At 46.7% G+C, this 22,283-nt stretch overlaps 35 non-coding genes across 35 annotated transcripts; all 35 read right to left on the bottom strand.

The window, feature by feature from the left end:
* Window positions 1–693: 693 nt before the first annotated feature.
* On the bottom strand, window positions 694–766 carry Trnar-ucg. Its single transcript has one exon. It is a non-coding gene; the product is annotated as a tRNA-Arg (tRNA).
* Window positions 767–1,689: 923 nt separating this feature from the next.
* Window positions 1,690–1,762, bottom strand: Trnar-acg. The gene has a single exon. It is a non-coding gene; the product is annotated as a tRNA-Arg (tRNA).
* Window positions 1,763–3,122: 1,360 nt separating this feature from the next.
* On the bottom strand, window positions 3,123–3,195 carry Trnar-acg. Its single transcript has one exon. It is a non-coding gene; the product is annotated as a tRNA-Arg (tRNA).
* An 83-nt stretch (window positions 3,196–3,278) lies between these two features.
* Window positions 3,279–3,351, bottom strand: Trnar-acg. Its single transcript has one exon. It is a non-coding gene; the product is annotated as a tRNA-Arg (tRNA).
* A 393-nt stretch (window positions 3,352–3,744) lies between these two features.
* On the bottom strand, window positions 3,745–3,817 carry Trnar-ucg. The gene has a single exon. It is a non-coding gene; the product is annotated as a tRNA-Arg (tRNA).
* A 393-nt stretch (window positions 3,818–4,210) lies between these two features.
* On the bottom strand, window positions 4,211–4,283 carry Trnar-ucg. The gene has a single exon. It is a non-coding gene; the product is annotated as a tRNA-Arg (tRNA).
* A 767-nt stretch (window positions 4,284–5,050) lies between these two features.
* On the bottom strand, window positions 5,051–5,123 carry Trnar-ucg. Its single transcript has one exon. It is a non-coding gene; the product is annotated as a tRNA-Arg (tRNA).
* A 550-nt stretch (window positions 5,124–5,673) lies between these two features.
* On the bottom strand, window positions 5,674–5,746 carry Trnar-ucg. The gene has a single exon. It is a non-coding gene; the product is annotated as a tRNA-Arg (tRNA).
* A 111-nt stretch (window positions 5,747–5,857) lies between these two features.
* On the bottom strand, window positions 5,858–5,930 carry Trnar-acg. The gene has a single exon. It is a non-coding gene; the product is annotated as a tRNA-Arg (tRNA).
* A 583-nt stretch (window positions 5,931–6,513) lies between these two features.
* Trnar-acg lies at window positions 6,514–6,586 on the bottom strand. Its single transcript has one exon. It is a non-coding gene; the product is annotated as a tRNA-Arg (tRNA).
* Window positions 6,587–6,668: 82 nt separating this feature from the next.
* Trnar-acg lies at window positions 6,669–6,741 on the bottom strand. Its single transcript has one exon. It is a non-coding gene; the product is annotated as a tRNA-Arg (tRNA).
* An 83-nt stretch (window positions 6,742–6,824) lies between these two features.
* On the bottom strand, window positions 6,825–6,897 carry Trnar-acg. Its single transcript has one exon. It is a non-coding gene; the product is annotated as a tRNA-Arg (tRNA).
* An 83-nt stretch (window positions 6,898–6,980) lies between these two features.
* On the bottom strand, window positions 6,981–7,053 carry Trnar-acg. Its single transcript has one exon. It is a non-coding gene; the product is annotated as a tRNA-Arg (tRNA).
* A 238-nt stretch (window positions 7,054–7,291) lies between these two features.
* Window positions 7,292–7,364, bottom strand: Trnar-acg. Its single transcript has one exon. It is a non-coding gene; the product is annotated as a tRNA-Arg (tRNA).
* Window positions 7,365–7,447: 83 nt separating this feature from the next.
* Trnar-acg lies at window positions 7,448–7,520 on the bottom strand. Its single transcript has one exon. It is a non-coding gene; the product is annotated as a tRNA-Arg (tRNA).
* A 237-nt stretch (window positions 7,521–7,757) lies between these two features.
* Trnar-ucg lies at window positions 7,758–7,830 on the bottom strand. Its single transcript has one exon. It is a non-coding gene; the product is annotated as a tRNA-Arg (tRNA).
* A 584-nt stretch (window positions 7,831–8,414) lies between these two features.
* On the bottom strand, window positions 8,415–8,487 carry Trnar-acg. Its single transcript has one exon. It is a non-coding gene; the product is annotated as a tRNA-Arg (tRNA).
* Window positions 8,488–8,570: 83 nt separating this feature from the next.
* Window positions 8,571–8,643, bottom strand: Trnar-acg. Its single transcript has one exon. It is a non-coding gene; the product is annotated as a tRNA-Arg (tRNA).
* Window positions 8,644–9,347: 704 nt separating this feature from the next.
* On the bottom strand, window positions 9,348–9,420 carry Trnar-acg. The gene has a single exon. It is a non-coding gene; the product is annotated as a tRNA-Arg (tRNA).
* Window positions 9,421–9,503: 83 nt separating this feature from the next.
* On the bottom strand, window positions 9,504–9,576 carry Trnar-acg. The gene has a single exon. It is a non-coding gene; the product is annotated as a tRNA-Arg (tRNA).
* A 1,078-nt stretch (window positions 9,577–10,654) lies between these two features.
* Window positions 10,655–10,727, bottom strand: Trnal-aag. Its single transcript has one exon. It is a non-coding gene; the product is annotated as a tRNA-Leu (tRNA).
* Window positions 10,728–11,806: 1,079 nt separating this feature from the next.
* Trnar-acg lies at window positions 11,807–11,879 on the bottom strand. The gene has a single exon. It is a non-coding gene; the product is annotated as a tRNA-Arg (tRNA).
* Window positions 11,880–11,962: 83 nt separating this feature from the next.
* On the bottom strand, window positions 11,963–12,035 carry Trnar-acg. The gene has a single exon. It is a non-coding gene; the product is annotated as a tRNA-Arg (tRNA).
* A 2,315-nt stretch (window positions 12,036–14,350) lies between these two features.
* On the bottom strand, window positions 14,351–14,423 carry Trnar-acg. The gene has a single exon. It is a non-coding gene; the product is annotated as a tRNA-Arg (tRNA).
* An 82-nt stretch (window positions 14,424–14,505) lies between these two features.
* Window positions 14,506–14,578, bottom strand: Trnar-ucg. The gene has a single exon. It is a non-coding gene; the product is annotated as a tRNA-Arg (tRNA).
* Window positions 14,579–16,138: 1,560 nt separating this feature from the next.
* On the bottom strand, window positions 16,139–16,211 carry Trnar-acg. The gene has a single exon. It is a non-coding gene; the product is annotated as a tRNA-Arg (tRNA).
* Window positions 16,212–17,086: 875 nt separating this feature from the next.
* Trnal-aag lies at window positions 17,087–17,159 on the bottom strand. Its single transcript has one exon. It is a non-coding gene; the product is annotated as a tRNA-Leu (tRNA).
* A 238-nt stretch (window positions 17,160–17,397) lies between these two features.
* Window positions 17,398–17,470, bottom strand: Trnar-acg. Its single transcript has one exon. It is a non-coding gene; the product is annotated as a tRNA-Arg (tRNA).
* Window positions 17,471–17,552: 82 nt separating this feature from the next.
* On the bottom strand, window positions 17,553–17,625 carry Trnar-ucg. The gene has a single exon. It is a non-coding gene; the product is annotated as a tRNA-Arg (tRNA).
* Window positions 17,626–19,339: 1,714 nt separating this feature from the next.
* Trnar-acg lies at window positions 19,340–19,412 on the bottom strand. The gene has a single exon. It is a non-coding gene; the product is annotated as a tRNA-Arg (tRNA).
* Window positions 19,413–19,494: 82 nt separating this feature from the next.
* Trnar-ucg lies at window positions 19,495–19,567 on the bottom strand. Its single transcript has one exon. It is a non-coding gene; the product is annotated as a tRNA-Arg (tRNA).
* Window positions 19,568–19,649: 82 nt separating this feature from the next.
* Trnal-aag lies at window positions 19,650–19,722 on the bottom strand. The gene has a single exon. It is a non-coding gene; the product is annotated as a tRNA-Leu (tRNA).
* Window positions 19,723–20,442: 720 nt separating this feature from the next.
* Trnal-aag lies at window positions 20,443–20,515 on the bottom strand. Its single transcript has one exon. It is a non-coding gene; the product is annotated as a tRNA-Leu (tRNA).
* A 238-nt stretch (window positions 20,516–20,753) lies between these two features.
* Window positions 20,754–20,826, bottom strand: Trnar-acg. The gene has a single exon. It is a non-coding gene; the product is annotated as a tRNA-Arg (tRNA).
* Window positions 20,827–20,908: 82 nt separating this feature from the next.
* On the bottom strand, window positions 20,909–20,981 carry Trnar-ucg. The gene has a single exon. It is a non-coding gene; the product is annotated as a tRNA-Arg (tRNA).
* Window positions 20,982–22,283: the final 1,302 nt, after the last annotated feature.

Below are 22,283 nucleotides of genomic sequence, written 5' to 3'. Positions count from 1 at the left end.
TATACACTACATCATAGAAAAAACGAACAGCTAACAAAATTATCACGATTAAGAAGAAGGAAGCAAAAATTAGCAATCCTGTCAGGACTCAAACCTAGAATCTCCTAATCCGTAGTCAGGCGCCTTATCAATTGGGCCACAAGGCCGATGTTGACGTAGTATTTCGAACTTAGTAAATTACGTTGGCAGACGCAATTCGCCGATTCAAAAGAAGGAGGCAAAAATCAGCGACCCTGTCAGGACTCGAACCTGGAATCTCCTGATCCGTAGTCAGGCGCCTTATCCATTGGGCCAGAAGTCCGACGTTGACGTAGTATTTCGAACTTAGTACATCACGTTGGCAGACGCAAATCGACGATTCAAAAGAACGAGTAAAAAAGCAGCGACCCTGCCAGGACTCGAACCTGGAATCTCCTGATCCGTAGTCAGGCGCCTTATCCATTGGGCCAGAAGTCCGACATTGACGTAAAATTCCGAACTTAGTACATCACGTTGGCAGACGCAAATCGCCGATTCAAAACAACTAGTCAAAAATCAGCGACCCTGCCAGGACTCGAACCTGGAATCTCCTGACCCGTAGTCAGGCGCCTTATCCATTGCGCCACAAGGCCGACGTTGACATAGTATTTCGAACTTAGTACATCACGTTGGCAGACGCAAATCGTCGATTCAAAAGAACGAGGCAAACATCAGCGACCCTGCCAGCACTCGAACCTGGAATCTCCTGATCCGAGGTCAGGCGCCTTATCCATTGGGCCACAAGGCCGACGTTGAAGTAAATTCTCGAACTTAGTACGTCCCATTGGCAGACGCAAATCGCCAGGAGTAAAATTATTATGCCAAGGATCAGGATAGAAAAGAAGGAAGCAAAAATCAGAGACCCTGCCAGGACTCGAACCTGGAATCTCCTGATCCGTAGTCAGGCGCCTTATCGATTGGGCCACAAGGCCGACGTTAAAGTAGTATCTCGAACTTAGTACGTCACATTGCCAGACGCAAATCGCCAGGAGTAAAATTATTATGCCAAGGATCAGGATAGAGAAGAAGTAATCAAAAATCAGAGACCCTGCCAGGACTTTAACCTCGAATCTCCTGATCCCTATTCAGGCGACTTATCCATTGGGCCATAGGGCTGATGTTACGGAATCTCCTGATCAGTAGTCAGGCGTCGTTTATATTGGGCCACAGGGCTGAGATTAATGTTGTAATTTTGGAATAAGTAAATCACCTCGCGTGAAACAAATAGCGTTAACATCAAATATTATGCAAAGACATGGACCCTGCCGGGACTCGAATAAGGAAAATTATACACTACATCATAGAAAAGACGAACAGCAAACAAAATTATCAAGATTAAGAAGAAAGAAGCAAAAATCAGCGATCCTGCCAGGAATCGAACCTAGAATCTCCTGATCCGTAGTCAGGCGCCTTATCCATTGGGCCACAAGGCCGATGTTGACGTAGTATTCCGATTTTAGTACATTACGTTGGCAGACGCAATTCGCCGATTCAAAAGATGGAGGCAAAAATCAGCGACCCTGACAGGACTCGAACCTGGAATCTCCTGATCCGTAGTCAGACGCCTTATCCATTGGGCCACAAGGCCGACGTTGACATAGTATTTCGAACTTAGTACATCACGTCGGCAGACGCAAATCGCCGATTCAAAAGAACGAGTAAAAAAATCAGCGACCCTGCCAGGACTCGAACCTGGAATCTCCTGATCCGTAGTCAGGCGCCTTATCCATTGGGCCACAAGGCCGATGTTGACATAGTATTTCGAACTTAGTACATCACGTTGGCAGACGCAAATCGCCGATTCAAAAGAACGAGTAAAAAAATCAGCGACCCTGCCAGGACTCGAACCTGGAATCTCCTGATCCGTAGTCAGGCGCATTATCCATTGGGCCACAAGGCAGATGTTGACGTAGAATTTCGAATATAGTACATTACGTTGGCAGACACAATTCGCCGATTCAAAAGAAGGAGGCAAAAATCAGCGACCCTGCCAGGACTCGAACCTGGAATCTCCTGATCCGTAGTCAGGCGCCTTATCTATTGAGCCACAAGGCCGACGTTGACGTAGTATTTCAAACTTAGTACATCACGTTGGCAGACGCAAATCGCCGATTCAAAAGAACGAGTAAAAAAATCAGCGACCCTGCCAGGACTCGAACCTGGAATCTCCTGATCCGTAGTCAGGCGCCTTATCCATTGGGCCACAAGGCAGATGTTGACGTAGAATTTCGAATATAGTACATTACGTTGGCAGACGCAATTCGCCGATTCAAAAGAAGGAGGCAAAAATCAGCGACCCTGCCAGGACTCGAACCTGGAAACTCCTGATCCGTAGTCAGGCGCCTTATCTATTGGGCCACAAGGCCGACGTTGACGTAGTATTTCGAACTTAGTACATCACGTTAGCAGACGCAAATCGCCCATTCAAAAGAACGAGGCAAAAATCAGCGACCCTGCCAGCACTCGAACCTGGAATCTCCTGATCCGAGGTCAGGCGCCTTATCCATTGGGCCACGAGGCCGACGTTGAAGTAAATTCTCGAACTTAGTACGTCCCATTGGCAGACGCAAATCGCCAGGAGTAAAATTTTTATGCCAAGGATCAGGATAGAAAAGAAGGAAGCAGAAATCAGAGACCCTGCCAGGACTTTAACCTCGAATCTCCTGATCCCTATTCAGGCGACTTATCCATTGGGCCATAGGGCTGATGTTACGGAATCTCCTGATCCGTAGTCAGGCGTCGTTTATATTGGGCCACAGGGCTGAGATTAATGTTGTAATTTTGGAATAAGTAAATCACCTCGCGTGAAACAAATAGCGTTAACATCAAATATTATGCAAAGACATGGACCCTGCCGGGACTCGAATAAGGAAAATTATACACTACATCATAGAAAAGACGAAGAGCAAACAAAATTATCACGATTAAGAAGAAGGAAGCAAAAATCAGCGATCCTGCCAGGAATCGAACCTAGAATCTCCTGATCCGTAGTCAGGCGCCTTATCCATTGGGCCACAAGGCCGATGTTGACGTAGTATTCCGATTTTAGTACATTACGTTGGCAGACGCAATTCGCCGATTCAAAAGATGGAGGCAAAAATCAGCGACCCTGCCAGGACTCGAACCTGGAATCTCCTGATCCGTAGTCAGACGCCTTAACCATTGGGCCACAAGGCCGACGTTGACATAGTATTTCGAACTTAGTACATCACGTCGGCAGACGCAAATCGCCGATTCAAAAGAACGAGTAAAAAAATCAGCGACCCTGCCAGGACTCGAACCTGGAATCTCCTGATCCGTAGTCAGGCGCCTTATCCATTGGGCCACAAGGCCGATGTTGACATAGTATTTCGAACTTAGTACATCACGTTGGCAGACGCAAATCGCCGATTCAAAAGAACGAGTAAAAAAATCAGCAACCCTGCCAGGACTCGAACCTGGAATCTCCTGATCCGTAGTCAGGCGCCTTATCCATTGGGCCACAAGGCAGATGTTGACGTAGAATTTCGAATATAGTACATTACGTTGGCAGACACAATTCGCCGATTCAAAAGAAGGAGGCAAAAATCAGCGACCCTGCCAGGACTCGAACCTGGAATCTCCTGATCCGTAGTCAGGCGCCTTATCTATTGAGCCACAAGGCCGACGTTGACGTAGTATTTCGAACTTAGTACATCACGTTGGCAGACGCAAATCGCCGATTCAAAAGAACGAGGCAAAAATCAGCGACCCTGCCAGCACTCGAACCTGGAATCTCCTGATCCGAGGTCAGGCGCCTTATCCATTGGGCCACAAGGCCGATGTTGACATAGTATTTCGAACTTAGTACATCACGTTGGCAGACGCAAATCGCCGATTCAAAAGAACGAGTAAAAAAATCAGCGACCCTGCCAGGACTCGAACCTGGAATCTCCTGATCCGTAGTCAGGCGCCTTATCCATTGGTCCACAAGGCAGATGTTGAAGTAGAATTTCGAATATAGTACATTACGTTGGCAGACGCAATTCGCCGATTCAAAAGAAGGAGGCAAAAATCAGCGACCCTGCCAGGACTCGAACCTGGAATCTCCTGATCCGTAGTCAGGCGCCTTATCTATTGGGCCACAAGGCCGACGTTGACGTAGTATTTCGAACTTAGTACATCACGTTGGCAGACGCAAATCGCCGATTCAAAAGAACGAGGCAAAAATCAGCGACCCTGCCAGCACTCGAACCTGGAATCTCCTGATCCGAGGTCAGGCGCCTTATCCATTGGGCCACAAGGCCGACGTTGAAGTAAATTCTCGAACTTAGTACGTCCCATTGGCAGACGCAAATCGCCAGGAGTAAAATTTTTATGCCAAGGATCAGGATAGAAAAGAAGGAAGTAAAAATCAGAGACCCTGCCACGACTCTAACCTCGAATCTCCTGATCCGTAGTCAGGCGCCTTATCCATTGGGCCACAAGGCCGACGTTAAAGTAGTATTTCGAACTTAGTACGTCACATTGCCAGACGCAAATCGCCAGGAGTAAAATTATTATGCCAAGGATTAGGATAGAAAAGAAGGAAGAAAAAATCAGAGACCCTGCCAGGACTCTAACCTCGAATCTCCTGATCCCTATTCAGGCGACTTATCCATTGGGCCATAGGGCTGATGTTACGGAATCTCCTGATCCGTAGTCAGGCGTCGTTTATATTGGGCCACAGGGCTGAGATTAATGTTGTAATTTTGGAATAAGTAAATCACCTCGCGTGAAACAAATAGAGTTAACATCAAATATTATGCAAAGACATGGACCCTGCCGGGACTCGAATAAGGAAAATTATACACTACATCATAGAAAAGACGAACAGCAAACAAAATTATCACGATTAAGAAGAAGGAAGCAAAAATCAGCGATCCTGCCAGGAATCGAACCTGGAATCTCCTGATCCGTAGTCAGGCGCCTTATCTATTGAGCCACAAGGCCGACGTTGACGTAGTATTTCGAACTTAGTACATCACGTTGGCAGACGCAAATCGCCGATTCAAAAGAACGAGGCAAAAATCAGCGACCCTGCCAGCACTCGAACCTGGAATCTCCTGATCCGAGGTCAGGCGCCTTATCCATTGGGCCACAAGGCCTATGTTAATATAGTATTTCGAACTTAGTACATCACGTTGGCAGACGCAAATCGCCGATTCAAAAGAACGAGTAAAAAAATCAGCGACCCTACCAGGACTCGAACCTGGAATCTCCTGATCCGTAGTCAGGCGCCTTATCCATTGGGCCACAAGGCCGATGTTGACATAGTATTTCGAACTTAGTACATCACGTTGGCAGACGCAAATCGCCGATTCAAAAGAACGATTAAAAAAATCAGCGACCCTGCCAGGACTCGAACCTGGAATCTCCTGATCCGTAGTCAGGCGCCTTATCCATTGGGCCTCAAGGCCGATGTTGACGTAGAATTTCGAATATAGTACATTACGTTGGCAGACGCAATTCGCCGATTCAAAAGAAGGTGGCAAAAATCAGCGACACTGCCAGGACTCGAACCTGGAACTCACCTGATCCGTAGTCAGGCGCCTTATCCATTGGGCCACAAGGCCGACGTTGACATAGTATTTCGAACTTAGTACATCACGTTGGCAGACGCAAATCGTCGATTCAAAAGAACGAGGCAAACATCAGCGACCCTGCCAGCACTCGAACCTGGAATCTCCTGATCCGAGGTCAGGCGCCTTATCCATTGGGCCACAAGGCCGACGTTGAAGTAAATTCTCGAACTTAGTACGTCCCATTGGCAGACGCAAATCGCCAGGAGTAAAATTTTTATGCCAAGGATCAGGATAGAAAAGAAGGAAGCAAAAATCAGAGACCCTGCCAGGACTCGAACCTGGAATCTCCTGATCCGTAGTCAGGCGCCTTATCCATTGGGCCACAAGGCCGACGTTAAAGTAGTATCTCGAACTTAGTACGTCACATTGCCAGACGCAAATCGCCAGGAGTAAAATTATTATGCCAAGGATCAGGATAGAGAAGAAGGAAGCAAAAATCAGAGACCCTGCCAGGACTTTAACCTCGAATCTCCTGATCCCTATTCAGGCGACTTATCCATTGGGCCATAGGGCTGATGTTACGGAATCTCCTGATCCGTAGTCAGGCGTCGTTTTTATTGGGCCACAGGGCTGAGATTAATGTTGTAATTTTGGAATTAATAAATCACCTCGCGTGAAACAAATAGCGTTAACATCAAATATTATGCAAAGACATGGACCCTGCCGGGACTCGAATAAGGAAAATTATACACTACATCATAGAAAAGACGAACAGCAAACAAAATTATCACGATTAAAAAGAAGGAAGCAAAAATCAGCGATCCTGCCAGGAATCGAACCTAGAATCTCCTGATCCGTAGTCAGGCGCCTTATCCATTGGGCCTCAAGGCCGATGTTGACGTAGAATTTCGAATATAGTACATTACGTTGGCAGACGCAATTCGCCGATTCAAAAGAAGGAGGCAAAAATCAGCGACCCTGCCAGGACTCGAACCTGGAATCTCCTGATCCGTAGTCAGGCGCCTTATCCATTGGGCCACAAGGCCGACGTTGACGTAGTATTTCGAACTTAGTACATCACGTTGGCAGACGCAAATCGCCGATTCAAAAGAACGAGGCAAAAATCAGCGACCCTGCCAGGACTCGAACCTGGAATCTCCTGATCCGTAGTCAGGCGCCTTATCCATTGGGCCACAAGGCCGACGTTGACATAGTATTTCGAACTTAGTACATCACGTTGGCAGACGCAAATCAGCGATTCAAAAGAACGAGTAAAAAAATCAGCGACCCTGCCAGGACTCGAACCTGGAATCTCCTGATCCGTAGTCAGGCGCCTTATCCATTGGGCCACAAGGCCGATGTTGACATAGTATTTCGATCTTAGTACATCACGTTGGCAGACGCAAATCGCCGATTCAAAAGAACGAGTAAAAAAATCAGCGACCCTGCCAGGACTCGAACCTGGAATCTCCTGATCCGTAGTCAGGCGCCTTATCCATTGGGCCACAAGGCCGATGTTGAAGTAGAATTTCGAATATAGTACATTACGTTGGCAGACGCAATTCGCCGATTCAAAAGAAGGAGGCAAAAAACAGCGACCCTGCCAGGACTCGAACCTGGAATCTCCTGATCCGTAGTCAGGCGCCTTATCTATTGGGCCACAAGGCCGACGTTGACGTAGTATTTCGAACTTAGTACATCACGTTGGCAGACGCAAATCAGCGATTCAAAAGAACGAGTAAAAAAATCAGCGACCCTGCCAGGACTCGAACCTGGAATCTCCTGATCCGTAGTCAGGCGCCTTATCCATTGGGCCACAAGGCCGATGTTGACATAGTATTTCGATCTTAGTACATCACGTTGGCAGACGCAAATCGCCGATTCAAAAGAACGAGTAAAAAAATCAGCGACCCTGCCAGGACTCGAACCTGGAATCTCCTGATCCGTAGTCAGGCGCCTTATCCATTGGGCCACAAGGCCGATGTTGAAGTAGAATTTCGAATATAGTACATTACGTTGGCAGACGCAATTCGCCGATTCAAAAGAAGGAGGCAAAAATCAGCGACCCTGCCAGGACTCGAACCTGGAATCTCCTGATCCGTAGTCAGGCGCCTTATCTATTGGGCCACAAGGCCGACGTTGACGTAGTATTTCGAACTTAGTACATCACGTTGGCAGACGCAAATCGCCGATTCAAAAGAACGAGGCAAAAATCAGCGACCCTGCCAGCACTCGAACCTGGAATCTCCTGATCCGAGGTCAGGCGCCTTATCCATTGGGCCACAAGGCCGACGTTGAAGTTAAATTCTCGAACTTAGTACGTCCCATTTGCAGACGCAAATCGCCAGGAGTAAAATTTTTATGCCAAGGATCAGTATAGAAAAGAAGGAAGCAGAAATCAGAGACCCTGCCAGGACTTTAACCTCGAATCTCCTGATCCCTATTCAGGCGACTTATCCATTGGGCCATAGGGCTGATGTTACGGAATCTCCTGATCCGTAGTCAGGCGTCGTTTATATTGGGCCACAGGGCTAAGATTAATGTTGTAATTTTGGAATAATTAAATCACCTCGCGTGAAACAAATAGCGTTAACATCAAATATTATGCAAAGACATGGACCCTGCCGGGACTCGAATAAGGAAAATTATACACTACATCATAGAAAAGACGAACAGCAAACAAAATTATCACGATTAAGAAGAAGGAAGCAAAAATCAGCGATCCTGCCAGGAATCGAACCTAGAATCTCCTGATCCGTAGTCAGGCGCCTTATCCATTGGGCCACAAGGCCGATGTTGACGTAGTATTCCGATTTTAGTACATTACGTTGGCAGACGCAATTCGCCGATTCAAAAGATGGAGGCAAAAATCAGCGACCCTGCCAGGACTCGAACCTGGAATCTCCTGATCCGTAGTCAGACGCCTTATCCATTGGGCCACAAGGCCGACGTTGACATAGTATTTCGAACTTAGTACATCACGTTGGCAGACGCAAATCGCCGATTCAAAAGAACGAGTAAAAAAATCAGCGACCCTGCCAGGACTCGAACCTGGAATCTCCTGATCCGTAGTCAGGCGCCTTATCCATTGGGCCACAAGGCCGATGTTGACATAGTATTTCGAACTTAGTACATCACGTTGGCAGACGCAAATCGCCGATTCAAAAGAACGAGTAAAAAAATCAGCAACCCTGCCAGGACTCGAACCTGGAATCTCCTGATCCGTAGTCAGGCGCCTTATCCATTGGGCCACAAGGCAGATGTTGACGTAGAATTTCGAATATAGTACATTACGTTGGCAGACGCAATTCGCCGATTCAAAAGAAGGAGGCAAAAATCAGCGACCCTGCCAGGACTCGAACCTGGAATCTCCTGATCCGTAGTCAGGCGCCTTATCTATTGAGCCACAAGGCCGACGTTGACGTAGTATTTCGAACTTAGTACATCACGTTGGCAGACGCAAATCGCCGATTCAAAAGAACGAGGCAAAAATCAGCGACCATGCCAGCACTCGAACCTGGAATCTCCTGATCCGAGGTCAGGCGCCTTACCCATTGGGCCACAGGGCCGATGTTGACATAGTATTTCGAACTTAGTACATCACGTTGGCAGACGCAAATCGCCGATTCAAAAGAACGAGTAAAAAAATCAGCGACCCTGCCAGGACTCGAACCTGGAATCTCCTGATCCGTAGTCAGGCGCCTTATCCATTGGGCCACAAGGCAGATGTTGACGTAGAATTTCGAATATAGTACATTACGTTGGCAGACGCAATTCGCCGATTCAAAAGAAGGAGGCAAAAATCAGCGACCCTGCCAGGACTCGAACCTGGAATCTCCTGATCCGTAGTCAGGCGCCTTATCCATTGGGCCACAAGGCCGATGTTGACATAGTATTTCGAACTTAGTACATCACGTTGGCAGACGCAAATCGCCGATTCAAAAGAACGATTAAAAAAATCAGCGACCCTGCCAGGACTCGAACCTGGAATCTCCTGATCCGTAGTCAGGCGCCTTATCCATTGGGCCACAAGGCCAATGTTGACATAGAATTTCGAATATAGAACATTACGTTGGCAGACGCAATTCGCCGATTCAAAAGAAGGAGGCAAAAATCAGCGACCCTGCCAGGACTCGAACCTGGAATCTCCTGATCCGTAGTCAGGCGCCTTATCTATTGGGCCACAAGGCCGACGTTGACGTAGTATTTCGAACTTAGTACATCACGTTGGCAGACGCAAATCGCCGATTCAAAAGAACAAAGCAAAAATCAGCGACCCTGCCATCACTCGAACCTGAAATCTCCTGATCCGAGGTCAGGCGCCTTATCCATTGGGCCACAAGGCCGACGTTGAAGTAAATTCTCGAACTTAGTACGTCCCATTGGCAGACGCAAATCGCCAGGAGTAAAATTTTTATGCCAAGGATCAGGATAGAAAAGAAGGAAGTAAAAATCAGAGACCCTGCCACGACTCTAACCTCGAATCTCCTGATCCGTAGTCAGGCGCCTTATCCATTGGGCCACAAGGCCGACGTTAAAGTAGTATTTCGAACTTAGTACGTCACATTGACAGAAGCAAATCGCCAGGAGTAAAATTATTATGCCAAGGATCAGGATAGAAAAGAAGGAAGAAAAAATCAGAGACCCTGCCAGGACTCTAACCTCGAATCTCCTGATCCCTATTCAGGCGACTTATCCATTGGGCCATAGGGCTGATGTTAAGGAATCTCCTGATCCGTAGTCAGGCGTCGTTTATATTGGGCCACAGGGCTGAGATTAATGTTGTAATTTTGGAATAAGTAAATCACCTCGCGTGAAACAAATAGCGTTAACATCAAATATTATGCAAAGACATGTACCCTGCCGGGACTCGAATAAGGAAAATTATACACTACATCATAGAAAGGACGAAGAGCAAACAAAATTATCACGATTAAGAAGAAGGAAGCAAAAATCAGCGACCCTGCCAGGACTCGAACCTGGAATCTCCTGATCCGTAGTCAGACGCCATATCCATTGGGCCACAAGGCCGACGTTGACATAGTATTTCGAACTTAGTACATCACGTTGGCAGAAGCAAATCGCCGATTCAAAAGAACGAGTAAAAAAATCAGCGACCCTGCCAGGACTCGAACCTGGAATCTCCTGATCCTTAGTCAGGCGCCTTATCCATTGGGCCACAAGGCCGATGTTGACATAGTATTTCGAACTTAGTACATCACGTTGGCAGACGCAAATCGCCGATTCAAAAGAACGAGTAAAAAAATCAGCGACCCTGCCAGGACTCGAACCTGGAATCTCCTGATCCGTAGTCAGGCGCCTTATCCATTGGGCCTCAAGGCCGACGTTGAAGTAAATTCTCGAACTTAGTACGTCCCATTGGCAGACGCAAATCGCCAGGAGTAAAATTTTTATGCCAAGGATCAGGATAGAAAAGAAGGAAGCAAAAATCAGAGACCCTGCCAGGACTCGAACCTGGATTCCCCTGATCCGTAGTCAGGCGCCTTATCCATTGGGCCACAAGGCCGACGTTAAAGTAGTATCTCAAACTTAGTACGTCACATTGCCAGACGCAAATCGCCAGGAGTAAAATTATTATGCCAAGGATCAGGATAGAGAAGAAGGAAGCAAAAATCAGAGACCCTGCCAGGACTTTAACCTCGAATCTCCTGATCCCTATTCAGGCGACTTATCCATTGGGCCATAGGGCTGATGTTACGGAATCTCCTGATCCGTAGTCAGGCGTCGTTTATATTGGGCCACAGGGCTGAGATTAATGTTGTAATTTTGGAATAAGTAAATCACCTCGCGTGAAACAAATAGCGTTAACATCAAATATTATGCAAAGACATGGACCCTGCCGGGACTCGAATAAGGAAAATTATACACTACATCATAGAAAAGACGAACAGCAAACAAAATTATCAAGATTAAGAAGAAGGAAGCAAAAATCAGCGATCCTGCCAGGAATCGAACCTAGAATCTCCTGATCCGTAGTCAGGCGCCTTATCCATTGGGCCTCAAGGCCGATGTTGACGTAGAATTTCGAATATAGTACATTACGTTGGCAGACACAATTCGGCGATTCAAAAGAAGTAGGCAAAAATCAGCGACCCTGCCAGGACTCGAACCTGGAATCTCCTGATCCGTAGTCAGACGCCTTATCCATCGGGCCACAAGGCCGACGTTGACATAGTATTTCGAACTTAGTACATCACGTTGGCAGACGCAAATCGCCGATTCAAAAGAACGAGTAAAAAAATCAGCGACCCTGCCAGGACTCGAACCTGGAATCTCCTGATCCGTAGTCAGGCGCCTTATCCATTGGGCCACAAGGCCGATGTTGACATAGTATTTCGAACTTAGTACATCACGTTGGCAGACGCAAATCGCCGATTCAAAAGAACGAGTAATAAAATCAGCGACCCTGCCAGGACTCGAACCTGGAATCTCCTGATCCGTAGTCAGGCGCCTTATCCATTGGGCCACAAGGCCGATGTTGACGTAGAATTTCGAATAAAGTACATTACGTTGGCAGACGCAATTCGCCGATTCAAAAGAAGGAGGCAAAAATCAGCGACCCTGCCAGGACTCGAACCTGGAATCTCCTGATCCGTAGTCAGGCGCCTTATCTATTGGGCCACAAGGCCGACGTTGACGTAGTATTTCGAACTTAGTACATCACGTTGGCAGACGCAAATCGCCGATTCAAAAGAACAAGGCAAAAATCAGCGACCCTGCCATCACTCGAACCTGAAATCTCCTGATCCGAGGTCAGGCGCCTTATCCATTGGGCCACAAGGCCGACGTTGAAGTAAATTCTCGAACTTAGTACGTCCCATTGGCAGACGCAAATCGCCAGGAGTAAAATTTTTATGCCAAGGATCAGGATAGAAAAGAAGGAATTAAAAATCAGAGACCCTGCCATGACTCTAACCTCGAATCTCCTGATCCGTAGTCAGGCGCCTTATCCATTGGGCCACAAGGCCGACGTTAAAGTAGTTTTTCGAACTTAGTACGTCACATTGACAGAAGCAAATCGCCAGGAGTAAAATTATTATGCCAAGGATCAGGATAGAAAAGAAGGAAGAAAAAATCAGAGACCCTGCCAGGACTCTAACCTCGAATCTCCTGATCCCTATTCAGGCGACTTATCCATTGGGCCATAGGGCTGATGTTACGGAATCTCCTGATCCGTAGTCAGGCGTCGTTTATATTGGGCCACAGGGCTGAGATTGATGTTGTAATTTTGGAATAAGTAAATCACCTCGCGTGAAACAAATAGCGTTAACATCAAATATTATGCAAAGACATGGACCCTGCCGGGACTCGAATAAGGAAAATTATACACTACATCATAGAAAAGACGAAGAGCAAACAAAATTATCACGATTAAGAAGAAGGAAGCAAAAATCAGCGATCCTGCCAGGAATCGAACCTAGAATCTCCTGATCCGTAGTCAGGCGCCTTATCCATTGGGCCACAAGGCCGATTTTAGTACATTACGTTGGCAGACGCAATTCGCCGATTCAAAAGAAGGAGGCAAAAATCAGCGACCCTGCCAGGACTCGAACCTGGAATCTCCTGATCCGTAGTCAGGCGCCTTATCCATTGGGCCTCAAGGCCGATGTTGACGTAGAATTTCGAATATAGTACATTACGTTGGCAGACGCAATTCGGCGATTCAAAAGAAGTAGGCAAAAATCAGCGACCCTGCCAGGACTCAAACCTGGAATCTCCTGATCCGTAGTCAGGCGCCTTATCCATTGGGCCACAAGGCCGACGTTAAAGTAGTATTTCGAACTTAGTACGTCACATTGACACAAGCAAATCGCCAGGAGTAAAATTATTATGCCAAGGATCAGGATAGAAAAGAAGGAAGAAAAAATCAGAGACCCTGCCAGGACTCTAACCTCGAATCTCCTGATCCCTATTCAGGCGACTTATCCATTGGGCCATAGGGCTGATGTTACGGAATCTCCTGATCCGTAGTCAGGCGTCGTTTATATTGGGCCACAGGGCTGAGATTAATGTTGTAATTTTGGAATAAGTAAATCACCTCGCGTGAAACAAATAGCGTTAACATCAAATATTATGCAAAGACAAGGACCCTGCCGGGACTCGAATAAGGAAAATTATACACTACATCATAGAAAAGACGAAGAGCAAACAAAATTATCACGATTAAGAAGAAGGAAGCAAAAATCAGCGATCCTGCCAGGAATCGAACCTAGAATCTCCTGATCCGTAGTCAGGCGCCTTATCCATTGGGCCACAAGGCCGATTTTAGTACATTACGTTGGCAGACGCAATTCGCCGATTCAAAAGAAGGAGGCAAAAATCAGCGACCCTGCCAGGACTCGAACCTGGAATCTCCTGATCCGTAGTCAGACGCCATATCCATTGGGCCACAAGGCCGACGTTGACATAGTATTTCGAACTTAGTACATCACGTTGGCAGAAGCAAATCGCCGATTCAAAAGAACGAGTAAAAAAATCAGCGACCCTGCCAACTCGAACCTGGAATCTCCTGATCCTTAGTCAGGCGCCTTATCCATTGGGCCACAAGGCCGATGTTGACATAGTATTTCGAACTTAGTACATCACGTTGGCAGACGCAAATCGCCGATTCAAAAGAACGAGTTAAAAAATCAGCGACCCTGCCAGGACTCGAACCTGGAATCTCCTGATCCGTAGTCAGGCGCCTTATCCATTGGGCCTCAAGGCCGATGTTGACGTAGAATTTCGAATATAGTACATTACGTTGGCAGACGCAATTCGCCGATTCAAAAGAAGGAGTCAAAAATCAGCGACCCTGCCAGGACTCGAACCTGGAATCTCCTGATCCGTAGTCAGGCGCCTTATCCATTGGGCCACAAGGCCGACGTTGACATAGTATTTCGAACTTAGTACATCACGTTGGCAGACGCAAATCGTCGATTCAAAAGAACGAGGCAAAAATCAGCGACCCTGCCAGCACTCGAACCTGGAATCTCCTGATCCGAGGTCAGGCGCCTTATCCATTGGGCCACAAGGCCGACGTTGAAGTAAATTCTCGAACTTAGTACGTCCCATTGGCAGACGCAAATCGCCAGGAGTAAAATTTTTATGCCAAGGATCAGGATAGAAAAGAAGGAATTAAAAATCAGAGACCCTGCCACGACTCTAACCTCGAATCTCCTGATCCGTAGTCAGGCGCCTTATCCATTGGGCCACAAGGCCGACGTTAAAGTAGTATTTCGAACTTAGTACGTCACATTGACAGAAGCAAATCGCCAGGAGTAAAATTATTATGCCAAGGATCAGGATAGAAAAGAAGGAAGAAAAAATCAGAGACCCTGCCAGGACTCTAACCTCGAATCTCCTGATCCCTATTCAGGCGACTTATCCATTGGGCCATAGGGCTGATGTTACGGAATCTCCTGATCCGTAGTCAGGCGTCGTTTATATTGGGCCACAGGGCTGAGATTGATGTTGTAATTTTGGAATAAGTAAATCACCTCGCGTGAAACAAATAGCGTTAACATCAAATATTATGCAAAGACATGGACCCTGCCGGGACTCGAATAAGGAAAATTATACACTACATCATAGAAAGGACGAAGAGCAAACAAAATTATCACGATTAAGAAGAAGGAAGCAAAAATCAGCGATCCTGCCAGGAATCGAACCTAGAATCTCCTGATCCGTAGTCAGGCGCCTTATCCATTGGGCCACAAGGCCGATTTTAGTACATTACGTTGGCAGACGCAATTCGCCGATTCAAAAGAAGGAGGCAAAAATCAGCGACCCTGCCAGGACTCGAACCTGGAATCTCCTGATCCGTAGTCAGGCGCCTTATCCATTGGGCCTCAAGGCCGATGTTGACGTAGAATTTCGAATATAGTACATTACGTTGGCAGACGCAATTCGGCGATTCAAAAGAAGTAGGCAAAAATCAGCGACCCTGCCAGGACTCAAACCTGGAATCTCCTGATCCGTAGTCAGGCGCCTTATCCATTGGGCCACAAGGCCAACGTTAAAGTAGTATTTCGAACTTAGTACGTCACATTGACAGAAGGAAATCGCCAGGAGTAAAATTATTATGCCAAGGATCAGGATAGAAAAGAAGGAAGAAAAAATCAGAGACCCTGCCAGGACTCTAACCTCGAATCTCCTGATCCCTATTCAGGCGACTTATCCATTGGGCCATAGGGCTGATGTTACGGAATCTCCTGATCCGTAGTCAGGCGTCGTTTATATTGGGCCACAGGGCTGAGATTAATGTTGTAATTTTGGAATAAGTAAATCACCTCGCGTGAAACAAATAGCGTTAACATCAAATATTATGCAAAGACATGGACCCTGCCGGGACTCGAATAAGGAAAATTATACACTACATCATAGAAAAGACGAAGAGCAAACAAAATTATCACGATTAAGAAGAAGGAAGCAAAAATCAGCGATCCTGCCAGGAATCGAACCTAGAATCTCCTGATCCGTAGTCAGGCGCCTTATCCATTGGGCCTCAAGGCCGATGTTAACGTAGAATTTCGAATATAGTACATTACGTTGGCAAACGCAATTCGCCGATTCAAAAGAACGAGTAAAAAAATCAGCGACCCTGCCAGGACTCGAACCTGGAATCTCCTGATCCGTAGTCAGGCGCCTTATCCATTGGGCCACAAGGCCGATGTTGACGTAGAATTTCGAATATAGTACATTACGTTGGCAGACGCAATTCGGCGATTCAAATAAAGGAGGCAAAAATCAGCGACCCTGCCAGGACTCAAACCTGGAATCTCCTGATCCGTAGTCAGGCGCCTTATCCATTGGGCCACAAGGCCGACGTTAAAGTAGTATTTCGAACTTAGTACGTCACATTGACAGAAGCAAATCGCCAGGAGTAAAATTATTATGCCAAGGATCAGGATAGAAAAGAAGGAAGAAAAAATCAGAGACCCTGCCAGGACTCTAACCTCGAATCTCCTGATCCCTATTCAGGCGACTTATCCATTGGGCCATAGGGCTGATGTTACGGAATCTCCTGATCCGTAGTCAGGCGTCGTTTATATTGGGCCACAGGGCTGAGATTAATGTTGTAATTTTGGAATAAGTAAATCACCTCGCGTGAAACAAATAGCGTTAACATCAAATATTATGCAAAGACATGGACCCTGCCGGGACTCGAATAAGGAAAATTATACACTACATCATAGAAAAGGCGAAGAGCAAACAAAATTATCACGATTAAGAAGAAGGAAGCAAAAATCAGCGATCCTGCCAGGAATCGAACCTAGAATCTCCTGATCCGTAGTCAGGCGCCTTATCCATTGGGCCACAAGGCCGATTTTAGTACATTACGTTGGCAGACGCAATTCGCCGATTCAAAAGAAGGAGGCAAAAATCAGCGACCCTGCAAGGACTCGAACCTGGAATCTCCTGATCCGTAGTCAGACTCCATATCCATTGGGCCACAAGGCCGACGTTGACATAGTATTTCGAACTTAGTACATCACGTTGGCAGAAGCAAATCGCCGATTCAAAAGAACGAGTAAAAAAATCAGCGACCCTGCCAGGACTCGAACCTGGAATCTCCTGATCCTTAGTCAGGCGCCTTATCCATTGGGCCACAAGGCCGACGTTGACATAGTATTTCGAACTTAGTACATCACGTTGGCAGACGCAAATCGCCGATTCAAAAGAACGAGTTAAAAAATCAGCGACCCTGCCAGGACTCGAACCTGGAATCTCCTGATCCGTAGTCAGGCGCCTTATCCATTGGGCCTCAAGGCCGATGTTGACGTAGAATTTCGAATATAGTACATTACGTTGGCAGACGCAATTCGCCGATTCAAAAGAAGGAGTCAAAAATCAGCGACCCTGCCAGGACTCGAACCTGGAATCTCCTGATCCGTAGTCAGGCGCCTTATCCATTGGGCCACAAGGCCGACGTTGACATAGTATTTCGAACTTAGTACATCACGTTGGCAGACGCAAATCGTCGATTCAAAAGAACGAGGCAAAAATCAGCGACCCTGCCAGCACTCGAACCTGGAATCTCCTGATCCGAGGTCAGGCGCCTTATCCATTGGGCCACAAGGCCGACGTTGAAGTAAATTCTCGAACTTAGTACGTCCCATTGGCAGACGCAAATCGCCAGGAGTAAAATTTTTATGCCAAGGATCAGGATAGAAAAGAAGGAATTAAAAATCAGAGACCCTGCCACGACTCTAACCTCGAATCTCCTGATCCGTAGTCAGGCGCCTTATCCATTGGGCCACAAGGCCGACGTTAAAGTAGTATTTCGAACTTAGTACGTCACATTGACAGAAGCAAATCGCCAGGAGTAAAATTATTATGCCAAGGATCAGGATAGAAAAGAAGGAAGAAAAAATCAGAGACCCTGCCAGGACTCTAACCTCGAATCTCCTGATCCCTATTCAGGCGACTTATCCATTGGGCCATAGGGCTGATGTTACGGAATCTCCTGATCCGTAGTCAGGCGTCGTTTATATTGGGCCACAGGGCTGAGATTGATGTTGTAATTTTGGAATAAGTAAATCACCTCGCGTGAAACAAATAGCGTTAACATCAAATATTATGCAAAGACATGGACCCTGCCGGGACTCGAATAAGGAAAATTATACACTACATCATAGAAAGGACGAAGAGCAAACAAAATTATCACGATTAAGAAGAAGGAAGCAAAAATCAGCGATCCTGCCAGGAATCGAACCTAGAATCTCCTGATCCGTAGTCAGGCGCCTTATCCATTGGGCCACAAGGCCGATTTTAGTACATTACGTTGGCAGACGCAATTCGCCGATTCAAAAGAAGGAGGCAAAAATCAGCGACCCTGCCAGGACTCGAACCTGGAATCTCCTGATCCGTAGTCAGGCGCCTTATCCATTGGGCCTCAAGGCCGATGTTGACGTAGAATTTCGAATATAGTACATTACGTTGGCAGACGCAATTCGGCGATTCAAAAGAAGTAGGCAAAAATCAGCGACCCTGCCAGGACTCAAACCTGGAATCTCCTGATCCGTAGTCAGGCGCCTTATCCATTGGGCCACAAGGCCAACGTTAAAGTAGTATTTCGAACTTAGTACGTCACATTGACAGAAGCAAATCGCCAGGAGTAAAATTATTATGCCAAGGATCAGGATAGAAAAGAAGGAAGAAAAAATCAGAGACCCTGCCAGGACTCTAACCTCGAATCTCCTGATCCCTATTCAGGCGACTTATCCATTGGGCCATAGGGCTGATGTTACGGAATCTCCTGATCCGTAGTCAGGCGTCGTTTATATTGGGCCACAGGGCTGAGATTAATGTTGTAATTTTGGAATAAGTAAATCACCTCGCGTGAAACAAATAGCGTTAACATCAAATATTATGCAAAGACATGGACCCTGCCGGGACTCGAATAAGGAAAATTATACACTACATCATAGAAAAGACGAAGAGCAAACAAAATTATCACGATTAAGAAGAAGGAAGCAAAAATCAGCGATCCTGCCAGGAATCGAACCTAGAATCTCCTGATCCGTAGTCAGGCGCCTTATCCATTGGGCCTCAAGGCCGATGTTAACGTAGAATTTCGAATATAGTACATTACGTTGGCAAACGCAATTCGCCGATTCAAAAGAAGGAGTCAAAAATCAGCGACCCTGCCAGGACTCGAACCTGGAATCTCCTGATCCGTAGTCAGGCGCCTTATCAATTGGGCCTCAAGGCCGATGTTAACGTAGAATTTCGAATATAGTACATTACGTTGGCAAACGCAATTCGCCGATTCAAAAGAAGGAGTCAAAAATCAGCGACCCTGCCAGGACTCGAACCTGGAATCTCCTGATCCGTAGTCAGGCGCCTTATCCATTGGGCCACAAGGCCGACGTTGACGTAGTATTTCGAACTTAGTACATCACGCTGGCAGACGCAAATCGCCGATTCAAAAGAACGAGGCAAAAATCAGGGACCCTGCCAGGACTCGAACCTGGAATCTCCTGATCCGAGGTCAGGCGCCTTATCCATTGGGCCACAAGGCCGACGTTGACATAGTATTTCGAACTTAGTACATCACGTTGGCAGACGCAAATCGTCGATTCAAAAGAACGAGGCAAAAATCAGCGACCCTGCCAGCACTCGAACCTGGAATCTCCTGATCCTTAGTCAGGCGCCTTATCCATTGGGCCACAAGGCCGACGTTAAAGTAGTATTTCGAACTTAGTACGTCACATTGACAGAAGCAAATCGCCAGGAGTAAAATTATTATGCCAAGGATCAGGATAGAAAAGAAGGAAGAAAAAATCAGAGACCCTGCCAGGACTCTAACCTCGAATCTCCTGATCCCTATTCAGGCGACTTATCCATTGGGCCATAGGGCTGATGTTACGGAATCTCCTGATCCGTAGTCAGGCGTCGTTTATATTGGGCCACAGGGCTGAGATTAATGTTGTAATTTTGGAATAAGTAAATCACCTCGCGTGAAACAAATAGCGTTAACATCAAATATTATGCAAAGACATGGACCCTGCCGGGACTCGAATAAGGAAAATTATACACTACATCATAGAAAAGGCGAAGAGCAAACAAAATTATCACGATTAAGAAGAAGGAAGCAAAAATCAGCGATCCTGCCAGGAATCGAACCTAGAATCTCCTGATCCGTAGTCAGGCGCCTTATCCATTGGGCCACAAGGCCGATTTTAGTACATTACGTTGGCAGACGCAATTCGCCGATTCAAAAGAAGGAGGCAAAAATCAGCGACCCTGCAAGGACTCGAACCTGGAATCTCCTGATCCGTAGTCAGACTCCATATCCATTGGGCCACAAGGCCGACGTTGACATAGTATTTCGAACTTAGTACATCACGTTGGCAGAAGCAAATCGCCGATTCAAAAGAACGAGTAAAAAAATCAGCGACCCTGCCAGGACTCGAACCTGGAATCTCCTGATCCTTAGTCAGGCGCCTTATCCATTGGGCCACAAGGCCGACGTTGACATAGTATTTCGAACTTAGTACATCACGTTGGCAGACGCAAATCGCCGATTCAAAAGAACGAGTTAAAAAATCAGCGACCCTGCCAGGACTCGAACCTGGAATCTCCTGATCCGTAGTCAGGCGCCTTATCCATTGGGCCTCAAGGCCGATGTTGACGTAGAATTTCGAATATAGTACATTACGTTGGCAGACGCAATTCGCCGATTCAAAAGAAGGAGTCAAAAATCAGCGACCCTGCCAGGACTCGAACCTGGAATCTCCTGATCCGTAGTCAGGCGCCTTATCCATTGGGCCACAAGGCCGACGTTGACATAGTATTTCGAACTTAGTACATCACGTTGGCAGACGCAAATCGTCGATTCAAAAGAACGAGGCAAAAATCAGCGACCCTGCCAGCACTCGAACCTGGAATCTCCTGATCCGAGGTCAGGCGCCTTATCCATTGGGCCACAAGGCCGACGTTGAAGTAAATTCTCGAACTTAGTACGTCCCATTGGCAGACGCAAATCGCCAGGAGTAAAATTTTTATGCCAAGGATCAGGATAGAAAAGAAGGAATTAAAAATCAGAGACCCTGCCACGACTCTAACCTCGAATCTCCTGATCCGTAGTCAGGCGCCTTATCCATTGGGCCACAAGGCCGACGTTAAAGTAGTATTTCGAACTTAGTACGTCACATTGACAGAAGCAAATCGCCAGGAGTAAAATTATTATGCCAAGGATCAGGATAGAAAAGAAGGAAGAAAAAATCAGAGACCCTGCCAGGACTCTAACCTCGAATCTCCTGATCCCTATTCAGGCGACTTATCCATTGGGCCATAGGGCTGATGTTACGGAATCTCCTGATCCGTAGTCAGGCGTCGTTTATATTGGGCCACAGGGCTGAGATTGATGTTGTAATTTTGGAATAAGTAAATCACCTCGCGTGAAACAAATAGCGTTAACATCAAATATTATGCAAAGACATGGACCCTGCCGGGACTCGAATAAGGAAAATTATACACTACATCATAGAAAGGACGAAGAGCAAACAAAATTATCACGATTAAGAAGAAGGAAGCAAAAATCAGCGATCCTGCCAGGAATCGAACCTAGAATCTCCTGATCCGTAGTCAGGCGCCTTATCCATTGGGCCACAAGGCCGATTTTAGTACATTACGTTGGCAGACGCAATTCGCCGATTCAAAAGAAGGAGGCAAAAATCAGCGACCCTGCCAGGACTCGAACCTGGAATCTCCTGATCCGTAGTCAGGCGCCTTATCCATTGGGCCTCAAGGCCGATGTTGACGTAGAATTTCGAATATAGTACATTACGTTGGCAGACGCAATTCGGCGATTCAAAAGAAGTAGGCAAAAATCAGCGACCCTGCCAGGACTCAAACCTGGAATCTCCTGATCCGTAGTCAGGCGCCTTATCCATTGGGCCACAAGGCCAACGTTAAAGTAGTATTTCGAACTTAGTACGTCACATTGACAGAAGCAAATCGCCAGGAGTAAAATTATTATGCCAAGGATCAGGATAGAAAAGAAGGAAGAAAAAATCAGAGACCCTGCCAGGACTCTAACCTCGAATCTCCTGATCCCTATTCAGGCGACTTATCCATTGGGCCATAGGGCTGATGTTACGGAATCTCCTGATCCGTAGTCAGGCGTCGTTTATATTGGGCCACAGGGCTGAGATTAATGTTGTAATTTTGGAATAAGTAAATCACCTCGCGTGAAACAAATAGCGTTAACATCAAATATTATGCAAAGACATG

Source organism: Nematostella vectensis, chromosome 13 (assembly GCF_932526225.1).
Source record: "Nematostella vectensis chromosome 13, jaNemVect1.1, whole genome shotgun sequence".
Taxonomy (NCBI): Eukaryota; Metazoa; Cnidaria; class Anthozoa; order Actiniaria; family Edwardsiidae; genus Nematostella; species Nematostella vectensis.
The sequence above is the reverse complement of the archived record's forward strand: the minus strand, read 5'-3'. Positions and strand labels throughout refer to the sequence as shown.